The following is a 27,956-nucleotide window of genomic DNA, read 5'->3' on the forward strand; positions in this document are numbered from 1 at the left end:
CCATATCCCCAAGAAACTAGAAGAGGATTACAAAGATGATTTTTTTTTATGGTAGATAGTGACAAGGTGTACATTCAAGCAATTAGGCCTAGAATTGCATGGGTACAACCTCTTAGATATGAGGTTAAGATTGATGAAAAAAAAGATATAATTGAAGCATTAATAAATGAGCTAGTTGATCCCAAGGTAGCCTATTTTGGCACATATGATGAAGCCAAGGTCAGGAGAGAACTAGAGATTAAGCTCCCTTGGGCGATGAAAAAAGGAAAGAAAAGGGTTACCAAGTTGAAAAAAAGTTCTACTCTTTTGTCAACCAAGGGAAAAGATGAGGATGAAGAAGTAGGGGATGAGGAAAAGTTAGATGAGGAAGAGCCACTAAAGAAGAAGGGTAAGGTAATCATAACCAAACCTGCTAAGCCATCCACTATAGTTCTCACTAGAAGATCATCCAGGAAGAAATTAGACAAGGAAGGAGGAGACATAATATTTGGAAAACCTCCATCCACCTTCCAAGATAGATTGCAAGATTTGGAGTCAGGGGTTGGCATAACCAATTTCAAGGCATTGAAATATGAGATCAAGATTGAAGAAGAGGAAAATTAGATTGAAGATCTTGTGATAGATAAAATGTGTAAGTGGAAATACTCACTTGATTAGCTTGCACTTTAGATCCTTAGTATTTTAATGGAGAAGATCAAGCCAAGATGCAAATTTTCTAGGTAAATAGCAATTGACATATATGAGAAAACCTTGAGGTAGCTTATGCCAAGTTTAACTGATAAAGAGGTGAAGGAATCTCTGAAGAAGAATGAAGAGAAATTAATCTTTGGATTCAACATTTGTCTAGTATTGATGAAGGACATTGAGTATGTTGTGAAGAATGCTATGAATACATGGAAGAATATCTATTTTCTTCACAAAGAAAGTGATTTTTTTGTAAGTGTTAGTGATAAAGATGATGATGATAATCAAGAAGAAAAGGATGAAGAGAAAGATGATGAAGATGTAACTCATTTTGATAATATTGATGATGAAGAGGAATAGGAGCAAGAGGCTACCAAGGAAGATACACAAGATGTTGAGGAAATTGACCCAATTAAGATTGTTGCAGTAGTCATAGCCTCACTTCCTCACTCTCCAAGAAAAATATTGACAACATCACGCATGGAGAAAGCCTTAGCAGGATTGACTGTAACTAGCATTGCAAGTACATGCATCCAATCAATCTTTGTACGAATCTAGCTCAGCACAACATTGACTGAAGTGACATTCACTTCATCTACTCAACTGTAGACTCTTCCCTCTTCAACTATGTTGGATACATCAGTTTTGGAAACAAAATTTTTGGATACATCAATTTTGGATACTATAGGTATTTATACCACTAGTTCAATGAGTGTAGTATCAATTTTTGCAGTATGTCCTACTATTTCTACTATTGTTTCCATTCCTAGTATGCAAGCAATAAGTGCAAGGATAGTTGAGACCAAACCTCAACTAGGCACAAAATGTTTAAGAAAAGGAAAAGAAAAGGAGGAGGATATAGATCATGATGAGGAAATTGTGATTCCAAATTAGGACATTTCCAAACTCAATCTAGATCAGATGCAGACCTTTGGTGGACTTCTCCAAAAGAAAGCCAAGTAGAAAAGGCTTAGAGAGGAAAGAGACAAGGAATTCAAAATCATTGAAGATGCCAAGAATATTTTGGCAGAAGCTCTAGGTATAGATCTTGATATTTCTCAGCCAATTTTGTATCAATTGGTAGAAGCAGTCCAAAAGTAAAATGAAGACTTGGATGGATAGAAGAAATTATTGTAGAAGGTAGAGAAAATGTTTGAAAATAAAGTGTTAGAGCTAATTACTCAACAAATTTCCATCTACCAAGTAGAATTATCTACCTTTGTGGGTTCTCTATAAGCTTCATGTACAAATGTATCATTACTTTTTGGTAAATTGTGTGATATTTCAAATTTTACAAAAGAAATAAAGGACAAATTGTCCAAGATTGATGAAGATCTTAAAGCAAGTGCACAACAATTGTAGCTTGACCCGAGCTTAAGCTCTACCCATTTCAACAAGATCATATTTTTGATAGACATGCATATAGAATTACTCAGAGAAGAGGCAAGAATCAGATCTACATTGGTAGATATCCAGAATATGATTCTCTCTAATATGGATGCACTGCAAAAGCATATTGCACATTCAAAAATGCTCATCCACGATAATAATTTCTCTATTGAAGACCACATGATTGAGTTGTTAGAAGAAGTACATATTGCTCTTCACACATGTAAGGTCTTGCAAGACAACTGGGACAAGACTTTGGCGATTATTTTTTAGGTACATTCAGACTTCTTGTCTCATTTTGGCATTACTATGTAAATATATAGAATAAATCTTTAGCATTAATGCCAAAAAGGGGGAGAATACATGAGAATATATGATAAGATATGAGAAGCTATAGGGAGCTAAAAGGGGAGAAAATGTATTGTAAAAATCTAGAAAGTTATGAGAAGAAAGATTTTTTTTAAAGTTGTAAAGAAATAAAGAAAATGAGGAAGAAAGATGTGAGAGAAATGTGAGTAAAGAAAAAAAAAGTGTACAACAAGTGTATATTGTATATAGAAAGTAGATGTATTCAAATGTATAGTATACTACATATTAGAGTATGGAGGAGCCTTACCATGTACAAAAATATATCTTACAAAACCAATTTTGAGAAATCTCAAAAATAGTATACTCTACTGAGTTAGAATCACAAGGTGGTGGATAAAGGTATTTGGTAACTTTTTTAACTCAATTTTGACTGATGAGTGTTTTTGTCACTAATGCCAAAGGGGGAGATTGTTGACATAATAGTCAAGTTTTTTATTAGTGACATGCACTTATTCAAATTGTAAGTATCTACTAAGCTTATTGTATAGTTAATAGTGTTAACCAAGAATTTCAGTTGTTACCAAGTTTTACAGTTGCTACCGAGTCCTTTGGACAAATTTTAGTGTATGCATTTACAACTATTGTGAAGATCAATAGTGTAAACTGAGCATCTTAGTGTATGTCAATTTTACCAGTACAAAATGAGTTGTACACTGCTTATCTAGTTTGCAATTGATATGATGTGAGTCCAATGTTAGTCAAGCTACTCAGTGTTAACCAAGTGATTCAATTTATACTGAGCTCATAGTTGAAGCATTGACCGAGCCAAGCAGTGTGAATCAAGTGACGTAGTTTAAATGTCAATTTTCATAGTATTCACTAAGTCACTAGTGTAGACTGAGTTCAAGACTACTTGGAAATGATTAGCATGGATCGAGCTTCTACGTCTACCAAGTGCATGATGATGTTGAGCATTGACAATAGATGCCATGTATCAAAACCTCACCAAGTCAGTCTTTAGAACCCAAGTATCTACATTTCAGCCAACTTTGTAATATTTGTGTAAATTGCTATTGTGGCTGACATTGTAATTGTATAATTGGATTGGTATATATGTAATTTATTGTATCACATCCAAAATATGAGAAGAAGATGCAATGTAATTAAATGTAATCAGACGAGAGCAGAAGAGTGAATTACAAAGGCTACAACAATATAAGGAGTAGTAAAGATATACCTATCATAGCAAGTTGACTTATACACATAAAGGAATCCCACTCAGCAAACCAAGTTGTAGATCAGAGATCAGCTACTACTTTATCCTAATAGGTGGATTAGTCAAATCCTTTAACAAGGTACACCGAATAGTCTTATGTAAATCTCTTTACTGAGTTCATACTTCATTATATGTTTGTAAATCCTTTAACAAGGTGGACCTAGCAGTCCTTATTGCTCCTAACAGGGCAGATCATCAAAAGTGATCAATGAGGCCAACTTTATACTATAGTACTAAAGTTTATGAGTATCATCCCCACCCCAGTTTTACTTTCTATTTGGAAGGTTTTTGGGTCACCAAATCTATGTGTTAAAGTGTTATGTATGCTTTCATGTTTTTAGTTTCTCATGCATGTAGTTAGATCAAAATTCACATAAAGGATTATTTTCTAATTGAAGTTTAAAAAAATTATAGTTACTAATTCACCCCTTACCTCTTAGTAACTTAGCCAATTATAATATTTTCAACACACAGAAATATGGAAAGTAACATATGGACTAATTATAGTAAAGAAAGGAGAACCTAAACTTACTTAGGTCGATGATGATAAAGATGATGATGAGAAAAATAACACAGTTGGAGGAGAAATAGAAATGGAAATAGATGATAAGGCAATAGTTGAGCTTGAGTAGCCAAAAGAACAGAGTATGCAAGATACACAATTATTGAATGTTAGCCCTCAATAGGATACAACTAAAGACAACTAAAATAGTAACTGTCAAGGATGTTTCTCATATACCAGCTCAAAACATCAATCCCCTTACTAAAGAAGATTTGAAGAAGATATTAGATCAGTCTACACTACAAGCTAAACTTTGAAACAATCCTATTTTGATTAGTGTAGATGAGCTACAAAAGTCAATGACTGATGCTGTAAGGGAAAAGGTGAATCCACAAGAACCACCTTCCATCATCCCTCTAGTCATTAATGTACAACCTTTGATCCAAATGCCAAAGAATACATCTACCAAGGTTTATACAACTACCAAAATTGATACTAATGAGAAGAAGACAATAGAAGAACAAGCCACCACTGCAAGACAACAAGAAATAGGTTAGATAGACCTATCTACACAAGGACAAGGTGTAAATCAAGTCATAGTGGTAGAATAGGAAAGCCTAAAGAGAGTGAAATGAAACCACAATTGAAGGAGAAAATTTCCATCCAAGCCTTGGTAACTTTACCAGTATTTGGCACTCCATCTAGTCATACTTTTTAGAAGCCAAGCATAAATGCTATTCCAGTACCAATCTCACTACTAAGCCCAAGTTCATCAAAGGCTAAAAAGGTAATTCATTATGGATATGTAAGCCTTGATGAAGAAATTATTATACCTAAATATGATTATGATACCATGAAAGTAGAACAAATAGGCATATTACAATGGGCCCTAGAAAGGAAAAAGCATCAGGAAATGCTTAGGAGTTAGCATAGGTAGAAGCAAGCACTACATGACATCAAAGACATATTTTTAGATGTGTTTAGTCTACCAACTCTCGATGAGACCAAGCCACTACTGGAATAACTATCAGATATAGTGGAGAAGGTCAATAATGAAGACCTTGATACTAATGCTAAATTTTTAGAATGATCAGAGAAGAAGTTCCAAAACAAGGTGAATGAGAAAATATCTAGTGATATAGCACTAACACAAGTTGCATTGGCAACTAAGGTTGAGGATGTGAAGAAGGTTCTTGAGAACATATTATAATTCTAGAAAGCCAAATTACTACATCAGGTACAAAACTACTAATGAATCTAGCTCAGAGCGAGAAGCATTTTAGGACATTACTTCAAACACAAAGTTAGTTAGTTGTACTAATAGCAGATGAGGCCAACATAAGAGCCAAACTAACTAGCATCCAAGAAACCCTCATCCCCCATATGGAAATATTGCACAAGGAGCTAGGCTAAGCTAAAACCCTACTAAAGAAAGACCCTAATCTTTCTACTTTAGATGGTCTAGTTCCTCTTGTTGTTGAGCTTGCCATCCAAATCAAGTCATTTTATATTGCATGTAATCATTGGGATGCATCCCTCAAGATGATATTGGATGTACATAAATCCTTTTTGGAAAAAAATCTAATAAATGTGTAGCCCATTGACATGAGTGTCAAAAAGGGGGAGATATATTTTTGAGGGGGAGGCCAAAGTAAAAGGGGAGATATATTTTTGGGGAGAAATTGAGAAAAATAAAGAAAATGGGGAGAATGACACAAGAAGATATCAGATGGAAGAATATCAGTGAAATAGAGCATGAAGTCAAAGTGTATCAATAGAGACACATTTACTCAGTAGGAGTATGACTTTTGGTTTCAAAATAGACATATCAGCTTAGGGGAGGTTATCAAATTTTGAGGTATACAAGTTATTACAATTTTTTTGAATTTTCAAAGTTTTCTATATAATCTGAGTTGAGATATGTTATGCTCATAAGATTAAGGATGATAATATATGCTCAAGTTTTTTTGATACTCATGTCAAAGGGGGAGATTGTTAATCTCAAATTGGTTTTGACAAGTTAGTGTCAACAGACTTAAGTTACTTACTTAGTTCATGTCGAACTAGTAGTACATGATGAGCAGAACATATAAATATTAGACCATGTGAATTCATAGTGACTGTCGAGCCACACATGAGCTGAGTCATTCAAGTGTTGAGTAGACAGACTATGTCGAGTAACATAGGAGCCAAGTAAATAGTGGATACTAAGCAATACAGGTATTGAGTCAGAGTATAAAGATTAGCATATGTCGAGCATCTGAGACTTCAGATGCCAAGTGAAATAGTTTTGACATATTTGTTTGCAATGGCACAAACAACTATGTAAACCTTTTTTGAGCCCACTTAAGATTAGATTTTGATATTTTGGAGATAAGGATGAATCTCTAGTTGGATTTCCTATGCAATTACATGCACCCAATCAGAAAATGGGAAGGTTTAAGCACCAAAATGGATGAATCTCAGCCATAGATTCATACCTAACCCTAAGTCACCATGTCCTCTTAAGGAGGATGAAACCCTAAACTCTCAACGAGTGTGTAAGGAATTGAAGAGCGAAGAGAGAAGTTTGCATGTGCAAATAGAGAATTCATGGTGATTTAGAAAGTTATGAAGTAAAACTACATTGTAGAATCAGTTAGAGTAGAACAAAGGATAGAGAAAAGAATACAACAAAGAGACATCTAATCAAGAAGGATCAAGAAAACATTGTTTAGAGGTGATCCGTTATCAGGCAAGCAAGTGTCAACCACAAGATCTATGCTAAAACATTCTAACAGGTGATTTCAGTCAAATCTCTTTATAGAGTAGACGTAACATGCTATATGAAATCCTTTAACAAGGTGCTCACTTAATTTTAAGTTAAAGTCCTTTAACCAAGCACACTTCTAATAGGGTGTTGAAATCTTCTAACAAGGTGAGACCTAATAGTCTTTGTAAGCCTTTAAAAAGGCAGACCTTTCATAAGAGAGATCATGTTTCATGAACAAAACATCATAACCTTCATTGGATACACATTATTGCTGCAGTAGTGAAGATATGTGGGTTTTATCCCCACCTCAATTTTACCTTCTCACTTGGAGGGTTTCTAGGTAATCATATCTAGTGTTATGTGTGTGAATGCTTGCATGTTTACATGATTTAGATGTATATGTTTTGCATGTTATTTTAGTTTATCTATTAAATTTATTAGATGGATGCATGGTGAAAGTTTTATGGGTCCAAGTTTGAACTACTGATTGACCCCACCCCCACCTCACCCCCCACCAAACCCCCTCAGAAGTTCACCTTTCTTGTTGCAATTCCAATAAACAATTAAATAAAGCATTTTCTAGTTTGTACCAGCAAGAATGTGAGGTTTTTTTTTTTTTTTTTTGTTTGAAAACAAATAATGGTGTAAACACGCATCTTCAAGAAATTGAGAAAAAGAAAAAGAAACCTTTTCAATACAAGCACTTATGTGGTTTCAAAGCAAAAAAAAAACTATGAAAACTATCATCCTATGTATGTTCAAATAATTGTCATGAGTCTAGCAAAAAAATAAGAACACACCAAGCAATATTTACCTAAGGTAATAGTTCATTACTCAATACTTTGGCCCACACTTGGTGCCTCCTCGCCTCACACAAAGTGGTTACTCATTATAGATGATGGTTTTTTCATGGGAGTATTATTAAAACAACCAAAGGGACACATATGGTGAGTGTAACATCTTGGGGTGGTCTAGGTAATTCACTAGAATCGATCCTTGCACCCAAATATTGAGCAAATAATAAGGATGGCTTCTAAATCCAAAAGTGTCTAGAAAGGATCTCATTCACAACACCCCTCTTGCACCTAATACCAAGACACTTTATCATATGATAAGTAATTAATAAATCTCACATCTACAAGATTACCTTAATAATTCTCACTTAGTTATCTCCTCATGGTCTTAATCCCACAAGTACTCTCCCTAGGTAAAGATTTTTGGACTAACCACCAGCCTTCACCTTCGAGATTCATGACATGGTTTAACCACCTCCTGTGTTGTATAAGTCTAGTGGTTGTATTGGGCATTAATAGGTCAATCTTTTGGTGCAACAGTAACTCTAACTTGTAACAAGTGGTATTAGAGCTTGGTCACAAGTTCGAATCTCCTCAGGTAACGCTGAGGGGGGAATTGTTGAGCTAATCGCTAGCCTTCCCCTTTTAGATTCATGACATGGTTTAACCACCTCCTATTTTCTATAAGAATAGTAGTTGTATCAAGCATTAGCAGGTCGATCTTTTGGTGCAATGACAACTCTAACTTGTAACAAAGATAAGTGTTATGCCCCCCAAAGCTTTGGCCTTTGTCAAGGGGTTTGTGATTATAGTGGGTTGGGTTAGCTAGGTATTTCTTGTTCCCACTTCAAGTCAATCGTATTGGTATCTCTCCACTAATAGTAGGCTCTCAAAAGATAATATCTCACTAGGAGATAAACAAAATAGATCCATACCAAAGAGGTCAAGATTTTTAATTCACCTTAGAAGGTGAGGAGAATACTCTCCTATACCTTAGTGCTTTCTCGAAACATGCCAACAAGATCAATTAAAACCACTAAAAGTGGAGTATGCCACTCACTTTTGAGATCCAATGAAGGGTCAAGATTTATGGTTCACCTATAAGCTGAAAAGCATACTCTCCTACCAATAATGAACCCTACTCACAAGTTCTATGTGCCTAATAAAATAAAATGACCAATCTAATTCTGCACTTGAAAATGAAAGAAAACACATAAAAACTTATTTGTTTGTTTTGCTTGTCTAGCCCTACAAACATGTTAGTATCCTTTTTATCTATGACAAGTGATCTTTTTTGTTTTAGAAAGAAAGTGAGAAACCCCTATAAAATAACAAGGTTAGGACATCAAAAGGTTAGTAGATCCAGAATAAACCTTGTAAGACCACTGATTAGGTTGTTATGAAACCAAGAAATATGAAATGAGAAGCTTCAAAACCAAAAAATGCATATTAGGAACAAAATTAGCTAACCAAGACATACTGTGTGATACTTCTTGTTGTAGAAGTATCATACAACACTTCATTGTATAGTCAAGAAATACTTTCTCCCTGGGTGATACTCAGTGTCACTACATGCAACAAAATATAGAACAGGTGTACAACATAATGCAAAATGATCATGCAATACAATATCTTGTAAAGTATTGCATAGGAATGGAAAAAAGTATCATATGATACTAGAAGAGTATCACATAGTAGTAATAGAAAGTATCACATGATATTTTGGTCTACAAAAACAAAAACTCAAAATAGAAAGCTAGAAAATAACTAAAATGCAGCAACAAGAGCTAGAAAAGACTGTCTAGCCTCACGGTGGGTGCAAAAAATGTATACTCAAAAGGAGTACACTTCTCTAAGCCTTTCTAACCAAGAAATCTCATGGATTGAGAATCATGAATGACATCTTAGAGCTCCCTAATTATAAAGTGCAAGGGGTGAAAAAGGAAGTATTGTGGTTCTCAAATGAGCTTGGATACATAGCCCCTTGTAAGGTGCAACATGATATGAAAGATTCAAAGAAAATAGAAATAATGCTAGTGTCCAAGAACCTATGAAATGATATACAGATGAATCTAAGATAAATGGAATGAAAAATGTAAACTAGCTAACAAGAATGAGAGTGTTACAATCCTCCTATTAAGCTGGATGAGATAAATCTAAAGTAAAAATGAAAACATACATTAATGAAAGTATGCTATTAAACTAAATGGAATTCAAATAACAGGGTGGGGCCACAAGATCTCCAAAAGATCCAAAGAGTACCTAGGATTCTTGCAGCATAACATTAGTACAAACCATGAGTGTCATGAGATGAGGAGAGAACTCTCCATTTTAAAGAAAAATGGATTATGGAAGATGAAGATTATAGGGAAAGAGAGGCCTAATCAAGGACGGAGAATGAATTTTGAGTGATCTATGTGCACAAGCATTTCCACCAATCACAATCGAGAGTTGACTTTTGTAACCCATGTGAGACACAAAGCCTTTTCCTCTTATTTTCAAAAGAGGAATGATGCTTTATGTGTGCACACTTAGGATAAGTGGGAAGTGGGGCTTTTATTTAATTAAAAGGGAACATGTTATTTTAATTAAATAAGAGACTTAGGATAAATTGGTCAAACCATAGGTTATAATCGAATAAATACCAAAATGATGATTTAATGATTTATAAATTAAGAAAAAATGCTATAAAGGGGACAAATAATCTAGATGACCACTTTTAGGTGATTACAAACTTGTGATATCAAATATTATTCTTCACTTACCTTGTTCCTTGTCCTAACTTTTTTTAAAAAAATTCCAATAATATAGTTCACAGGGTGATTTTTGTATAGTAAGAAAGTGCACTCATCTAAACCCTTCTATCCAAGGTATTCCATAGATTGGAAAGCTTGAATTGTGAGTTAGAGCTTCCTAGTCATAGAGTGCAAAGGCATGTGCATAAGCATGAAAATAGCTCTCAGTTGAGTCTTACAGATGCAACCCTCTCTAGTAAACCTTGAAATGAGAGATTCTTTAGACAAAAGAAAGAGTGATAGTGTCAAAGAACTCTTAAGTATGCAATCAGAAGATGAAATTATGCTAGAATGAGATGCACAATGCAACTATGTATGGACACTTAAAATCATCCCAAACACTATATTAATTTATTTAATATTTTCTTTGACATTATAATTGATTATTTATTAATTAATTATATTTTTCATATTCTTAAACTTATTTAATTGAATTTATTTAATTAAATAGGTTCACTTCCCCTAATCTATTTAAATTTAATTTAAATACACCCCCTCTAATGTATTGAATTTATTTAATGCATAGTACTCCATAAATCCCCTTTTAAATAAATACCAATTTATCTAATTCCCTCCACTTTATTAATTTTTTAATACTATGATTAATTTAAATCATATTTAGTTTAATCTTAATCCGATCCTAAAACCTAGTCTACACCCATCACTCTCATTCCTATAAGTCTACCCATTAGGTAATCTCACTAATTAATCATAAACACCTTTCTAAATGCCTTTTACCCCCTAAGTGGTTGTTCACACATGTGTGACCAATTCAAGATCCAAGAAAGCTTCCCTTTTACTATATTATCCAAAAAGTCTTACATTGTTACACACTTGTCCCCCTTTCCTTTCTCCTAGGTTGCTCAAACATGTGTGAGCAAACCCTGAGCCATCTCTTTCACTAAAAAGGCTTATGTTGACCTTTGCATGGCTTGTCCCCTTAGCCCATGTGTATCCTTTGTGGTACCTATGTGGATGCCACATAGATACTACCTCCCCAAGGCCTCTTTCAAGCCTATAAATAGAGCCCTTCTCTTAAGCATTTCTCATCTCCTCCATATGCATTGTTATCATGCTAGTTTAGGCTTAGAGCTTTTTAGTAATTTAAGAGATTTTAATGCATTAGTGCTAACTATTTGGTAGTTGTTTTAGATTTCATTTCTTGCATTGATAATCTAGTTTTATTTCTTGTATCCATTTCCATCATCCATTGAGTTCTCTCAAGAATGGTTCCTTTCATAGCCATCTCTTGAAGCATTCTTCATCATTTAGCTTAGTTGCATATTTATCATTGTGTATCATTTATCAAATTATGGGATTCCTTAGTTGTGTTTAAGGAGAGAACATCCACATCCATCTAGCTAGAGTACACCAACAAGGCCTCTTGTGGGTGCCCTTGTTGATCTACTCTGAGGTTGTGTGGCGAGTCATTTCTTTCAATTGTATTAGTGTAGTAAAATGCAAGGATAGATAGTAGTTCTTTGCTTGATTTAAATGTTGATAAATGCACATGTTATTAATATTTTCTTGTTTATGTGTACTCCTGATAGATTACATTTTCACATATACACTGATGATAACATGAAAGTATTACCAAGCCATACTAATTAAACTAGGTGAACTATGCTCTAGATTAATGCAAATGAGGCTAAGCTAGAATGAGGATGAAAGAATGAGACAAGAGGATAGAAGTTCTCCACAAAATGCTCTAAACAAACCTGTAAGTAAACCTCCAACATAATATTATTTCAAAAATTAATTCTTAGATGAGGAGAGAGCTATAACCTTTAAAGGTGTAAGGATGGTTGAGATTAAGGGTGAGAGTTGACTTTTGGCATGATCCATGTGCACATTTGTCTCCTCCAACAGAAATGACTTGAATTTTCATGTGAGTCTTTTCTTTTAATTTGTAAATAGGAAAAAAGACTTTATGTGAGCACATTATAATGGATTAAAATAATGGAGTTTTTTATTTAATTAAAAGGGGATATGTTCTTTTAATCAAATATAGACTTTGGATATATAATCAAACTATAGCTCAGAATCCAATAAATTGATTTTTAGAGATTTGGTCTAGGAAAATATTTAAATAATTTAGCTAAAATTTTGAGAAGGGGGCTAATAGTCTAAGTGAACAATTTTAGGTGATTATAATTTCTTACGACATACTTAAGTGTTCCTTGATCTATTCTAACTTTTGATCTAGGTTCTCAAATAGGCTCAATACTTGGTTCTTCTAATTGCAAATCATTTTTCAGTTTTATAAAATAGTTCTTGCTAACCATTTTGATTATTACGCCTATGACTTGTCTCTCCATTTGAATCATAATCAAGCATCCTGTCTTTAATTCTTAACTTTTTCATCAACCTTCACATTAGCACTTTCAACAATAGTTTTCAATATTTGATTAAAACATCTATATGTCTTTTTTTTCAAAGAGTATCCAAGAAATATACCTATTGTCACAAAGGTTTTCACCCTTGTCCAAATTTTTTACCTAAGGACAACCTTGTGAAACATGGAAATAACCTCCAAGCTGTGGGACTTGAACTGTGAGGTTGAGTCTCCAGAGAAGGCCGACTTCCTTTACTATCAGGGTGCACCTAACTACTTTTGGAGAGGAAAAGGGAGAAGGAATGCATGAAAGAAATTCTACCTACTCTAACTTAAGGGGGTGATGCTCCAAAATAGAGTGTTCAAACCAATCTCTGCCCATACATGCACTATTGAACCATCATGACACCAAAAGATATACACATTTAGACTTTCTTTAATCTAACAATCACATGTAGATCAGAAAACTGAAATAAATGACACAAGAAAAGAGAGGATTCACTTATATACCATTCATAGGCCAAAAGAGATACAGTCATGCAAGATTGCAGATCTCTACGATACACCAATGAGAGGCAAATAGTTATTGCACTTCACATCAATGGCTGAAGGAGATAAGAATTTCATATGGTTCAGAGGCAAAGGGAATTTATAGTAAAATTGCAGAGCAATATCAGAGAAATCAAAGAAGAATCGACAGTACAAAATCTACAAAAATTTCCTTTATAGTTCAGGCATAACTGAAGTATTTTCTAACTAAAGTTACTCCACAACCACTACCATTAATTCTTGATAAGGATCTGGAGAAAATCTAATTTGGGTACAGATCCAAATACAATGAAACCTGATATTTTGTTGAAATAGGGCCCTAACAGAAATAGTGTCATTAAACCATTCTAACTGAGTAGATGGATAAACTAGGATGGTAGAGTGTTCTATTATCATTTACTAGGTTCAGCATTCATTTCAGAGTTGTTGGAATTGATCATGAGGATCAAATCGTGCAACAAAACTCGATCCCCCCCATTTCTAGCATGTGAATCAGCAAAGTCAGCAAGTCAAAAGAGTCCTTCAAGAAAAAAAAGGCCACGTGGGCCAATAGTTTCACTTCATTTTGCCACCTCGCAAGGTCTTCCCGAGTTTGACCACATCTTCATAACTAACTATGCCACCTCCTCAAAACCCTGATCGCAATGGTCTCATAACTGCCAACCTTTGCCACCAATGTTAATTGCAGTGTTATCTCCTCGGGCCCACAATGACACATGTCCTTAAGGTGCTTCCTCGCAATGTTTAACTCCCTCACATCTTCATATTGCAAGAAAATGCCGATCATTGATCTCTGTAAGATCAATGATCGTGAAAGATCCTCCATTACACTGTGCCTGCCCTACTAAAATTTTTGGGCCCACGAACACTCAGCACAACCTAGCATCCAACTCAACAACCTAGCACCACCTTGGTATCACCCTACGACATATGGAACAAACTTGACTCCACAAGGGCACGTGGCAACGAGGCATTTGCCTGCATTCCTTAATATCCTTGCATCTTCATATTGCAGGCAAGCGCCAGCCCTCGATCTCATTGCATCGGATGGTGTTCATAACATGTGCCCTCTGAACCTGCATGAATATCCTTTTGTGATGTCACTAGGACATGTGTCACCAGGGCGCTTTCTCACATTGTCAAAAAGTCTGACAAAAGACAAAATGTGGGGAAAGCGAGCACCAATCAAACTACTAGCACACCTGTAGCTCACCAACCTTGCGGCCCACAAAAGAAGATAGACCCACCTGCCATGCATCACAAAGGGGCTTCCCCACATTGTTTAACTATAGTGCACCTTTAGAATGTGGGAAAGCACCCACAGTAGATCACGAAAGATCTGAAGGTGCAAAAAGTTGCAGGCGAGTGGAAATAAACTTAGGGAATAAAAGAAAATGCTATAGAGTTTTAAATGTTTTATTTTTTGATATTTCCATGCATTTAAATAATATAAAAGGTGGTAAGTAGTCGTTGGGAGGACTCAAGTGTTTGAATTCAAATTTTGGCGGGAGGCAAAATAGGTAACAATACCTTCATCACTTCTACCATCAAACTTTCTAATATCATCATCTCTTTTAATATAGCACTTACTTCCAAAGATTCTAAAGTATTTTAGAGTAGGTGTGTGTCCAAACCAAATTTCATAAGGTGTCTTAATAATGTCTTGTCTAATATAAGCTTTGTTCATTGTATATACTATGTGGTTTGTTGTTTCTCTCCAAAAGATGTGTGATATGTTACCTTCAAGCATCATATCTCTAGTTGCCTCATTCACTTATCTATTTCTTCTTTCTACTATACCATTCTATTGCAGTGTCTTAGGTGTTGGTAGTTATCTTTTCATTCTATTAACTTCATAAAAGATGTTGAATTCATTTGAAGTGAATTATCCTCCTCTATTAGATCTCAAACACTTAATCTTAAATCCTGATTCATTCTCTACTCTACTTTTAAATATATTAAACTTATCAAATGCTTTAGATTTCTCTTTAAGAAATGCTACCCACATCATCCTAGTAAAATCATCAATAAAAAACATAAAGTTCTTTCCTAATGCAAGAGCACCTTGGCTGTAAGAGCAATCTTGCATCACCCAAAAATATTTTTATTATAGTCTTTTTTATTTTAATAAGGACTAGTAGACAGGGGGGTTGCTATTTCTGGGAGCTTTCTATTTTTAGTAAGTTTGTCATATGAGCTTGGAATTTTATCATTTTCTATAGGAAGATTCATTTTAGAGTTATAACCCTACCATAAAAATCTCAATTCTCCAAGTTAAGTATTAGAAAAGTTATTACTGATTTTTGGTGGAAACATTTGCAAAAAACTATTTAGGCTCACCATTGGAGGCCTTAGAGTGCCCAAGTGAGGTCCAAAAACTCGATGAAAGGGCTCAAGTTCCATTTTGTGAAAGTAAATCAGTAGTTGGCATTTTCAAAAAGTGGTTATAATAGCCAATCAGAGCAATGGTTTAAGAGTTGTGACCTTCCAAAATTGAGATACCTGAAATATCTAAAATAATTGTCAAAGATGTATTTGGCCAACTCTATTTGTATTGTTAGGGTCTATCATCCCTAGGTATTAAGTTTCAATGTCTAGAACCTTCTTGGGCAGCATAAAATTGCTTATTTAAGAAAGACCCAAACATTGTCTAGGATAGCTTGGGGTGGTAGTTTGCAACTTAGTCTTGCAGATTATTATAATGAAGGTGCTTATGTGGGTTAGCATATTGTACTTGTGAATTCTATAGTCTTCATTTGCAGTGATAATAAGAAGTCCATATTTTGTTCTTGCATTTGTTGTTGTTTCTTTGTTTTTGTATGTGCTATGGTATTAAGGGGAGCACCTTTCATCAAGTGGTATCAGAGCAAGATTTCTTGAGGGCGTGGATAGATTATTGACTATAAGTCGGTTCACACCAAGATCCTAGGTTTGACTAAGCATGTAGATAAATTGCCAATTGTGAGGCAGTTTGCACTATGATTTAAGTGGGAACACAAAAATGCCTCCATAAAGAGAGTGTGGTAGAAGAGTTGTATGTGTTACACCTCAAGGATTTAGAGCCCTCCAAAGACAAATGCAAGCATTAGAAGAACAAATGTGCACAGGAATAAATCTTGTCATAAGAGATGAAAGCGAGGATGAGGAAGAAGAAGAAAAAAATGTTGAACTGGAGGCAATTCTAAACACAGAGGAAGAGAGGCTTTTTAGGGCCATCTCCAAGATTGGAAAATGACCTAAGTTTGAATATCCATATTTTTTTAAAATCTTAATCTAGAGGAGCTAATAGATTGGATCAATAAATTGGAGGAGTACTTTGAGTATGAAGGTATTGATGATCCTGATAGGGTCAAGTTTACAAAGGCGAAACTGAAGGGACATGCAAAGATTTGGTGGCAGGAGGTTGAGTTGGAGTGAAATAGAAAGGGAAGGGACAAAAGCACCAAATGGGATCAAATGATAGCTAAACTAAAGCAACAATTCATTCCCATCGATTATGAGCTTGGTCTATTGAAGAAGATACAAGGGGTGAAGCAAGTGGGAAATTTTTTCAAGAGTATATCAAAGAGTTCTATCAAGTTCTCATTAGAACTAGCCATGCAGATCTGATAAGGAGAAGTCACCCATTATCTTAATGGGTTAAGACCAAGTACTCAAGATGAGATGAGTTTGGTTCTAATGAATAGTACTAAGGGGCATACCGGTTTTCTCTAAGAGTTTAGGAGAAACTGACAAACAAGTTTGAAAACAAGAATAGTGGAAGAGGTCACAGTGGAAGATCTGGTGGATCATCTTATGGAGATCATAATGATGATCATAAGAACAAGGATGAGGCTAGAAGTAGGAGTTAGAACTAGAGGGGAAATAATTCAAATAATTTCCATGATCAGAACAATAAAGATAAGAGAGGAAGAGTCAGAGGACAAGGATCTAAAAGAGGCTTCTATGGGAAATGTTTTCACTATGAAGAAGGGCATAGAGCATTTGAATGTTCCTAGTGCAGACACCTAAAATCCTTTAGAAAATAAAGTATTTTTATTTTCTAAAAAATCCCTGATGACATCATCATTTATTAATTTATTTATTTTTATGCCATTAAATCCCTTTATCTTAATTTAAAATATTTAATTAAGGAATCCCTCCCAAAAATATTTAAATCTTATTTAAACATTATTTGCTTACTTAGTAATTATTTAATTAATAAATTGACCAAAAAACCCAAAATAAATTTAAAAAATAATTTTTTGCCAAAACTTGGCCAATTTCCTTAAGACCACTAACCTCTTCCAAAATCTTCTAATCCTTCTTTAATTTTGATTAAAGGCTAATCCCATCATTTCCTACCCCTAATCCCAACTCAAAATATTTAATTAAGATTAAATATTAATCCTCGTGTTTATTAAAAAAGTTTTAATAAATATCTCCTCAACCCAAACCCTTGAAATAAATAAAACTTTATTTATTTCCTAAAAATCTAATTTATCCTCATCCTAAGAAGTTCTAGACTATTCTAGAAAGTCTTTATCCTCATTCAAAGTCTAGACTCTTCTAGAAGATGTCTTTAAACCTAATCCTAATCCCCTCCTAACCTTGTCACATTCCCTAAACATGGGTTAAGACTTACTAACCCAAGCCAAAGTTAACAAATATCTCCTCCTTCACCCACCCTCATTAAATGCCATCCACTTGCCTATCCCTAAGCTAATCCTAAACCATCCTAATCCATCCTCTAATCATTTGCACAATCCTAAGCAAGCTTAAAACCTTCCTAATCAAGCCCAAGTCGAAATTCCTCTCATCTCCCTCAAAATATCCCAACCATAAAACTTTATGAAGCCCACTAGGCCATAAATGACTCTTCCAAGCCCTTTCATTGCTCTTACAAGCCATTATGAGGGTCTTTATGAAGATTTTATCCCTTGAGCCTCCTTTGTTGACTCATCCTTCCGCTTTCCTCCATCCTCTCACCCTATGACATGTGTCACTCTCTGATTGGATATAAGGAAGCACGATCCATGTGCTCTCCTCTCATGCAATCTCAGCCCTCCAGGAGCTTTTCCCCATCCTTGCATCTTAGCCCTCAATCCCTCAAGCCTCTTGCCTATAAATTGGATCCTTCCCCTTTGCAAAACAACACAATCCATGAAGTAAAGTCATAATGTCATTTTAAGAAGCCATTTTACATCAAAACCATACACTCGCACCTAAATTCCAACTCCATTTGAAGCCCTTTTTCAAGCATAAGCTAGAGCATACATCCTATCTATTTAGACAAAGCCACTCAAAAAGAGAGCTTCTCATTGAGAGAGCCCATTAATGGCTCATATTCTTAATTGAGAGCTCATCTTAGTCTATCTTGAAGTTTATGAATTTTGTTAAGATTGTAGAAGCTTTATTTAAATTTGGTTTCTATTAGCATACTAACATTGCTCATATACACCTAGTACAAAGGAAGGATAGATCAAAGATCATAAGGCTAAGGCAGATTTGCACATGTTGATGAAGATCTCAGACCATCACATTCCAAATATGTTAAAGAGGAGAAGTCCTAATTAATAGGAGAGTTATGTTGAGTGGTGAGAATGAATCTGATCAAAGAAGGAGCTTGTTTTGCACTAGGTACAAATGTGAAGATAAGTGTTGTGATGTGATCATTGATAGTGGAAGTACTAACAATATGGTTTCAAAAATGATGGTTACAAAGTTGAAGCTAAAGAGACAGAAACAACCATGTCCATACCATATTTCTTGGGTGCAAGATGACCACAAGGTCATGGTCAATGAGTAGTGCTCAATGAAGTTCAAGACTGGAAGCTACCAGGATGAGGTACTAAGTGACATCATACCTACAGACATATGCCATATGTTTCTAGGTAGGCCATTGTAGTTTGACAGGCATGATGTACATGATGGGTGAGAAAATACCTACACTCTTACCAAGGATGGAGTGAAACATAAGTTGAAGCCATTGAAGGAGAAAGAAGAAAAGGTGTGTAGTGCTACCAGAATATGTTTTGTTGATGGAAAAGAGTTTCTCAAAGGTGAAAAGCATGAGCATATCTATTTTGCTATAATTCCAAAAGATACTAGAGAAGGAGTAGAGGAGGTACCTGTAGAAGTTTTAGATTACTATAATGCAGGCACCCTTGTGGGTTAACGTATTGAACTTGTGAATTCTATAATTTTGCATTTGCAGCGATAATAAGAAGTCCATATTTTGTTCTTGCATTTTTTGTTGTTTATTTATTTCTATATGTGTTATGGTATTAATGGGAGTACCCTTCATAATTTACCTAATGGATTGCATCCAATAAGGAAGATCAGTCACCAGATGGATTTGGTTCCAGGAGCCAGCTTTCCAAACAAGGCAGCACACATAATGACACCAATAAAGAGTGAAGAGTTGAACAGGAAAGTTCATGAGTTGTTGTAGAAAGGGTTGATTTTAGAGAGTTTGAGTCCATGTGTTGTACCAGCCATATTATCATGAAAGAAGAGTGGAGAATGGAGGATGTGCATAGATTCTCATGTTGATCCCAGATTGGTTTTGACAAGTGAGTGTCAACACACTTAAGTTATTCATTTAGTTTATGTTGAACAAGTAGTACATGTTGAGTACAACATGTATATATCATAAAGCATACCGAGTCCATAGTGAGTGCTAAGTCACTCATATGTTGAGTCACTCAAGTTCTAAGTAGATAATGTATGTCATGTAACATAGGAGCTGACTAAATAGTTGATGTCGAGCAATAAAAATGCTGAGTCACAACAAAGAACAATATATGCCAAGCATCATAGACATCAGATGTCAAGTGACATAGTTTTGGCATTTTTTTTGTAATGGCACAAACAACTATGTAAACCATTTTTTATCTGACTTAAAGATGAATTATGATATTTTGGAGATAAGGATGAATCTCAAGTTGGATTTCCAATGAAATTACATGTAGCCAATCAAAAAAAGAGAAGGTTTAAGCAACCAAATGGATGAATCATAGTCGTTGATTCATACCTAACACTAAGTCACCAAAGTCTTTTTAAGGAGGACAAACCCTAGACTATCTATGTTGTGAAGAAAGTATTTGGCATGCATAAATAGAGAATTCATGGTAGCTAAGGAGTTATGAAGTAAGACTATATTTCAAAATCAGTTAGAGCATAACAGAGGAAAGGAAAAAGATATAGCAAAAAGACATTTGATCAAGAAGGATCAAAGATACATCAGTTTAGAAGTGATTTGTTTTCAAGAAATCAAGTGCTAACCACAAGATCAATGTTAAGACATTATAAAAGGTGATTTCAGTCAAAATATCTTTACAAAGTAGTCCTAACATGCTATATTGAAATCCTTTAATAGGGTGCTTACTTAATTGTGATTTAAAGTCCTTTAACTAGGCACACTTCTAATAGGATGTTGAAATGCTTTAACAAGGTAAGACCTAACAGTCTTTGTAGGCCTTTAACAGGGTAGACCTCTCACAAGGAAGATCATGTTTCATGGTCAAAATATTGTAACATTAATTGGATACACTTTATTACTGCAGTAGTGAAGATTTGTGGGTGTCATCCCCACCCCAATTTCACCTTCTCATTGGAGGGTTTCTTGGGTAATCATATCTTGTGTCATATATGTGTGCATTTTTACTTTCTTAAATGTTTTATATGTACATTTTTTGCATGCTATTTCAATTTACTTACTAAATGCATGAAATGAATGTGTAGTGAAAATTTTCATGGGTCCTAGTGTAAACTACTAATTCATACCCCCCCCAGAGTTGACCTTTCCTATTATAATTCTAAAATTTGAAATAAGAGCCTTGACCTCTAAAAGAGAAGCCTTGTAGGTTTGAGGAAAAATATTGAAATGGAAGTCTATAAGTTGGGAAAGATTATTGAGAATTAGGGAATTGAAATACAACTCATTCTACATCAATTGGATGAAGTAAGAGAAGAAGTGAAGAAATATTTGAAGAGAAGGAAAGAAATTTCTATTGTAGAGAATGACACACAATACAAAGAGATTGACACTACTAAGATATTTGCTAATGAAGACTCCAATGAATTTGATGCAAAAGTTGTACATCTAATGGAAAAGAATAGAGTAGGGAAATCAAAAATCTTAAGTTAGAGAAAGAATCACAAGCCATACTGCTATGTGAGGTGACTAGATAGAAGAAGAAAGCTATGGAAGATAAAGCCATGATTGAAGAAGACAGAAGAATTTTGAGCAACAGACTAGAAGAGAAAGCATTAGAGCTAACCAAGATTTTCAACATGCAATTGGATACTCTTAATCAAATGATGAATGCCAACTATGAATTGAATGTCAAGGACATGTAGATAACAACATTGAAATTACAAAATGAGCAATTGCAAAATGATCTGAAAAGGGAAAAGGAATCTACTGAAACTTTCAACAAACCAAATGAAGCCATCAAATACTTTGAGCAATTATTGAGATCTCCTAGATCCAATAATGATACATCTGGATAGGGATACATAAGTACTAAAGAAGGAGAGTCATCCAAAAATGTTGAAGAAACGAACAACAAATGTAAGAACTCTAAACCTACTTGTTATAATTTTGGTAAGAAAGGACATACTACTAATGTGTGCAAGAGCAAGACTATAAATTAGAATGTCAAATATAAGAACATGGTTCAATGCCAAAAGTGTATCAAATAAGGTCATTAGGCACATGAATTCAGAACCAAGACCATGTAGACGCAAAAATTTGAAGGATATTGTTATAACTATCATAATTATGGGCATAGAGATTGTGAATGTAGATCCAAACCCATCTGGTCATCAAACAGGCAAGAAAAGGTATGAAACAATAGCAAGTTTTCTTATAACAGGGATTATAATACAAGGTATAGCTATCATTATTATCAAGAATACAAACATATTCCTAAGAATTATATTAGGACATACTTTAGAGGTGACTATAAAAGTTGGGTAAGTCAAACCACATGTTTTAACTACTTGAAGACAGGTCACATCAGTTGATATTATACAACAAGGTCAAAGGCACCAACTTGTGAGTTTGATAAAGGCAAAAGCAAGGCAGATGTTGAACACTTCCTACATATGTCGAGTGGAACATTAGAAGATGTTGAGCTAACAGATTGGCTAGTTGATGTCGAGCTCATAGTGGTTGTCGAGCAAATAAGATTTCAATTGATGCCGAGTAAGCATGAAATTAGTTTATGTTGAGTTTACAGTTGTGTAAGTGCTTAGCATTTATTGCAAGGTTTTTCAAAGGGTATTTTATCATTTTTCAGCTCATTTTTCATCATTTAAAAAATGATAGAGAGAAAGGAGAGCAGAAGATGATTTGGAAATCCATTCAAAGTGATTGTAGAAGGTTTGAGTAACAATTCATCACCAATTTGTCAGATTTTATAAGGTATTTATCAAGAGTCAAGCTATGCAGTTTATATTTTCATAAACCCTAGTTTCATGAAATGGCATCTAGTTTAGAGAACATAGAGGGTAAGAAGGTTTTAAACATTTAGTTAGTCAGTAATGAAGTTAAGCAACCCATTTTCAAGTCTATTCCTGACATCGCTTACAAGCAAGACCCTTCCGGTGCATTATCCATGATACCACAGAATGTTTTAATGGTACAAGATGTTAGAAAATGTTATAACTACAAAATTGGTAGCATTGATGATATGGAGATCAGGAAAGCATACAAAAAACTTTGTGATAATGGTTTTTTAAAATATGAATTCAAAATTGTTGAAAGAAAAGGGTTGAGACAAGCCCTAGATTTCTCGAATATCTTTAAAATAGAATGCATTAGGATAGTCCTTAGCCGAATTCATGATAGTTTGTTATGGTTTGCTAATGGACCTATCAAAATAACCAAGAGGATAATTCATAGGGTTACTAGTTATCCAACCCTAGATCGGCCTAAGACACCGAGGAGTGATCGAAAAGAGGTCATTGAGAAGAATATTGGAGTCGTATGGAATAAGAGAGGCATGACCATTGATACAATTACTGATTCATTGATAGAGATTGTCATCAAGGTTATTTTACACAAGTTTTACCAATCTAGTTAGATTATATAGTGTACCTTGTATAGCTGTAGATGTGGGATATAAAATTGTAAAGAAAGATCACACATATGATCTAGCAGAACTCCATCTATAGTATCTAGTTGAGAACCTTGGAGCAATCAAAAAAAAAAAGAGTGCAAAATGTAAATTTGGTTCTATATTGATGTGTATGTTCTTTTATGTGCAAAATATTTTTCCTATTTTTCGAACAGTTGCATGGAAAACAAATAGATCAATGGCAATGTAGATAGGTGAATACATTGAGCAATTAGGAGAGAATTTTAAATCTATGATGACAAGCTACTTTGAGGACTTCAAACTATCAATGAAGAAGAGAATGAGAATACCAGTATCTCTAGTAGAAAAGCATTATGATGATGTTTGTTTTCTGGTAGATGTTGACTATACATATGTCTAAGCTGCTACAGCAAGGGTGAGATGGTTGAGACCCTTAGGTTATCAAATAAATATGGATGAAGCCTCTACAACTATTACAACCTTACTTGCAGAAGAGGTAGATAAAAATGCCAAAGCATTTGGAAACTATGAGTTGGCTAAGTCCAAAATTACCATGGAATTAAAGATGGCCTCTATTATAAAGAAGAAAGATAAATTGGTGAAGAAGTTGAAAGCCAAATTTGGAGAGGGTGTCAAGTAGGAGGAAGAAGAGGGTGAAGACGATTCTCAAACACAAGCACCACTAGCTTTGACACAAGGTATGGGAGAAGACCAGTAGGAAGAGGAAACTGAAGTTGGTAAAGGTATCGAGGGAGAAAAAGTTGAGGAAGCACCTACTCTCATACAACAAAAGAAAAGGAAGGCCAAGGAACAACTTGTGATAAGGGCTAAGAAGACTGTCAAACCAAGCCAAGCCAAGCTAACCACACCTACTACAAGAGCTAGTACACTTGCAACCACACAAAAGGCTAAAGAAAAGACCAAATAAGCAGAACAAGGAGGTCAAGTGCAGAAAAGTCCAAGAAAGAAATATGTGGCACAAGTAGATTCTGATGATGAGAAAATAGAGTTAGATAACAATAGCCAATTTAAAGTCATGAGTCATAATCCTCTATCAGATCTTGAAAACCTTTGTGAAAATGTTGAATAATGTAGACTTATCAGGATTTTCACATATATATTTTGATAATCTTGGTAAAGTAGAGAAATATCAAGTGGAGGAGGCCATATATGCCATGATGGAAAAATTCAAGACTACCCCACTAGAGATTGCCAACTCAATGCCAAAAACCCTATATGATAGAGTTAAGCATAAATGGCACTATTGTCTGAACGTGGAAAGATAGATAAGAGAGACATCTCTAGCACAATTAATGCCTAAACTATGTAAGGGTCAAATTGCTAAGGGCATAAAGAAATATGCAATTAGGTAGAGCCTTTAGTATAATTCAAAATAACATTGAGGATATAGTTAAAAAGTCCACTTAAATGTGGAATTTTACTTATGGGTTAACTATAGTGAAGGAAGGTGAGGAAAAACCCATAGAGGTGAAGAATGATGATGAAGAAGATGATCATGACAACACTATTGAGAGAGGAATAGAAATGAACATAGATGACAAGGCAATGGTTAAACTAGAGGAGCAAGAAGAATAGAGTGTGCAAGACAGACAATTGCCAAATGTCAACCCTTAACATATGATAAGTGAGAACATTGAAATTGTAATAGTTAAGGATGTTTCTAATATCATAGCTCAAAACATAAATCTCCTCATAGAGGAATACCTTAAGAAGATACTTAATCATTCTATATTGTAGGTGCAATTATGTGCAGATCCTATATTGGTAAGTATGGATGAGCTATAGAAGACAGTGACTGGTACTGAAAGGGAGAAGGTGAATATAGAAGAACCACCTACAATGCCCCCTTAAGTCACTAATATACAACCTTTGGACAAAGTACATAATGCAACATCAGAAAAGGTTGATACAATTGTAAAGGATATAGAGGAAACAAAGACCACTACTGAAGAACAGCAAGGGATAGGTCAGATAGACTTTTTTGCACCTACAACACAAGATCAAGGTGCATCAAAGGTCATTGTGGTAGAATGGGGAAAGCTTGAAGAGACAAAGCAAACATCTAGAATGACAGAGCAAGAATCCATACAAGCCCTGGTAACCTTACCAGCATTTGACACTCCTTCCACTCAAACTCTTCACAATCCAAGCACATATGCAACTTTATTGCAGATCTCAATGCCAAGCTTGAGTACATCAAAGACAAAAGAAATAATTCAATATGGAGATGTTCTCCTTGATGAAGAAATTATTCTACCAAAATATGATTATGATACAATGACTATAGAACAAATGGGCATACTCCAACAATCCCTAGCAAGAAAGAAGCATCGAGAAATGCTTGGAAGGGATCATAGGCAAAAGCAGGCACTACAAGATATTAAAGACATCTTTTTGGATGCATTCAGTTTGCCAACTCTAGATGAGACCAAACCACTAATTGAACAATTGACAAACATAGTGGAGAAGGTCAGTGATGCTGACCTAGATACAAATGCAAAATTGTTAGAATGGTCAAAAAAGAAATTTTAGAGCAAAGTGAATGAAAATATATTAGGTGAAATAGCACTAACACAAGTTGCATTGGAAACTAAGTTTGAGGACATGAAGAAGGTACTTGAGAACTTTTTCTTATTGTATACAAAATTGTGCAATCCAACACTCTTCACCCAAGAAGCTGGAAGTCACATTTTGAGCTTAGAAAGTCAAATCAGTTCATCAAGTGCAAAACTACCAATGACACCAGCTCAAAGTGAAAATAACTTTAGAACATTGCTACAAACCCAAATTCAATTCACTACATTAATGGCAGATGAGGCCAACATATAGCATTCAGACAACTTTGACCCCCCGTATGGAAATTTTGCACAAGGAACTAGGTTATCCTAAAACTCTATTGAAGAAAGACCCCAATATTTCAACATTAGATGGCCTAGTCCACCTTGCTCTTGAGGTGGCTATCCAAATAAATTCTTTGGATGTTGCATGTGAGAATTGGGATATTGCTCTCAAGATAATTCTAGATGTTCATAAATCCTTTTTGGACAAACACACTATAAGTGTATAACCCATTAACATAAGTGTCAAAAAGGGGGAGAAATAGAAAAAAAAGGGGGGGAGAAATAATAATAAAAAGGAAGGGGAGAAATAGAAAAAGGGGGAGAGATAGAATAAAGGGGGAGAATAAGATAAAGGAGTAATATATAGAGAGAGAATTTTGGAGGAGATATAACAGAGAAACAAGAAGGGAAAGCAAGAAAAGGGATAGAGAAAAGACAAATTAAGATAAGGGAGAGAAAGTACAAAATAACATGAAGTCAAAGAGAATCAATTGAGGCATATTTACTCAGTAGGAGTACAAAATAGACCTATCAACTCAGGGGGAGTTATCATCTTTTGAGGTATCTAAGTTATTAACAAAATTTTGAAATTTTGAAGTTTTGTATATAAGTTGAGTTAGAGATATGTTATGCTCATAAAGAGAATGATATTAATGTATACTCAAGTTTTTTTGACACTCATGTCAAAGGGGGAGATTGTTGATCCTAGATTGGTTTTGATGAGTGTCAACACACTTAAGCTATTCACTTAGTTTATGTCAAGCAAGTAGTACATGCTGAGTACAACATGTAAATATCATAGAGCATACCAAGTCCACAGTGAGTGATGAGTCACTCATGTGTCAAGTAGACAGTGTATGTTGAGTAACATAGGAGCTGAGTAAAACTTGGATACTAAGTGATACAAATACCAAGTCATAGCAAAGAATAGTATATGCCAAGTATCAAAGACTTCAAATGCTGAGTGACACAATTTTGACATATTTGTTTGTAATGGGGCAAACAACTATGTAAACCATTTTTGAGCCGACTTAAAGATGAATTATGATATTTTGGAGATAAGGATGAATCTCAAGTTGGATTCCTAATTAAATTACATGCAGCCAATTAGAAAAAAGGAAGGTTTAGGTGGAAAAATGGATGAATCACAGTCATTGATTCATACCTAACCCTAAGTCACCAAAGTCTTTTAGGAGAACAAACCCTAGACTATCTATGTTGTGAAGAAAGTAGTTTGCATGTGAAAAGAGAGCATTCATGGTGGCTGAGTTATGAAGTAAGACTACATTGCAAATTCAGTTAGAGCAGAATAGAGGAAAGGAAAAGGATATAGCAAAGAGACATCTGATCAAGAAGGATCAAAGATACATCAGTTTAGAGGTGATCTATTATCAAGAAATCAAGTACTAACCATAAGATCAATGCTGTGACATTTTAATAGGTGATTTCAGTCAAAATCTCTTAATAGAGTAGTCCTAATAGGCTACATTGAAATCCTTTAACATGGTGCTTACTAAATTGTGAGTTAAAGTCCTTTAACCAGGCACACTTCTAATAGGCTGTTGAAATCATTTAACAGGGTAAGACCTAATAGTCTTTGTAAGCCTTTAACAAGGTAGACC

The 27,956-nt window shown here is 34.8% G+C and overlaps 1 pseudogene; it reads right to left on the reverse strand.

Moving 5' to 3' along the window:
- Positions 1–14,211, reverse strand: part of LOC149528234 (uncharacterized) — a 37,074-nt pseudogene extending 22,863 nt beyond the window's left edge.
- Positions 14,212–27,956: the final 13,745 nt, after the last annotated feature.

This window comes from Cupressus sempervirens, chromosome 11, assembly GCF_028749045.1.
Source record: "Cupressus sempervirens isolate cs-2001-9-10 chromosome 11, ASM2874904v1, whole genome shotgun sequence".
Classification (NCBI taxonomy): Eukaryota; Viridiplantae; Streptophyta; class Pinopsida; order Cupressales; family Cupressaceae; genus Cupressus; species Cupressus sempervirens.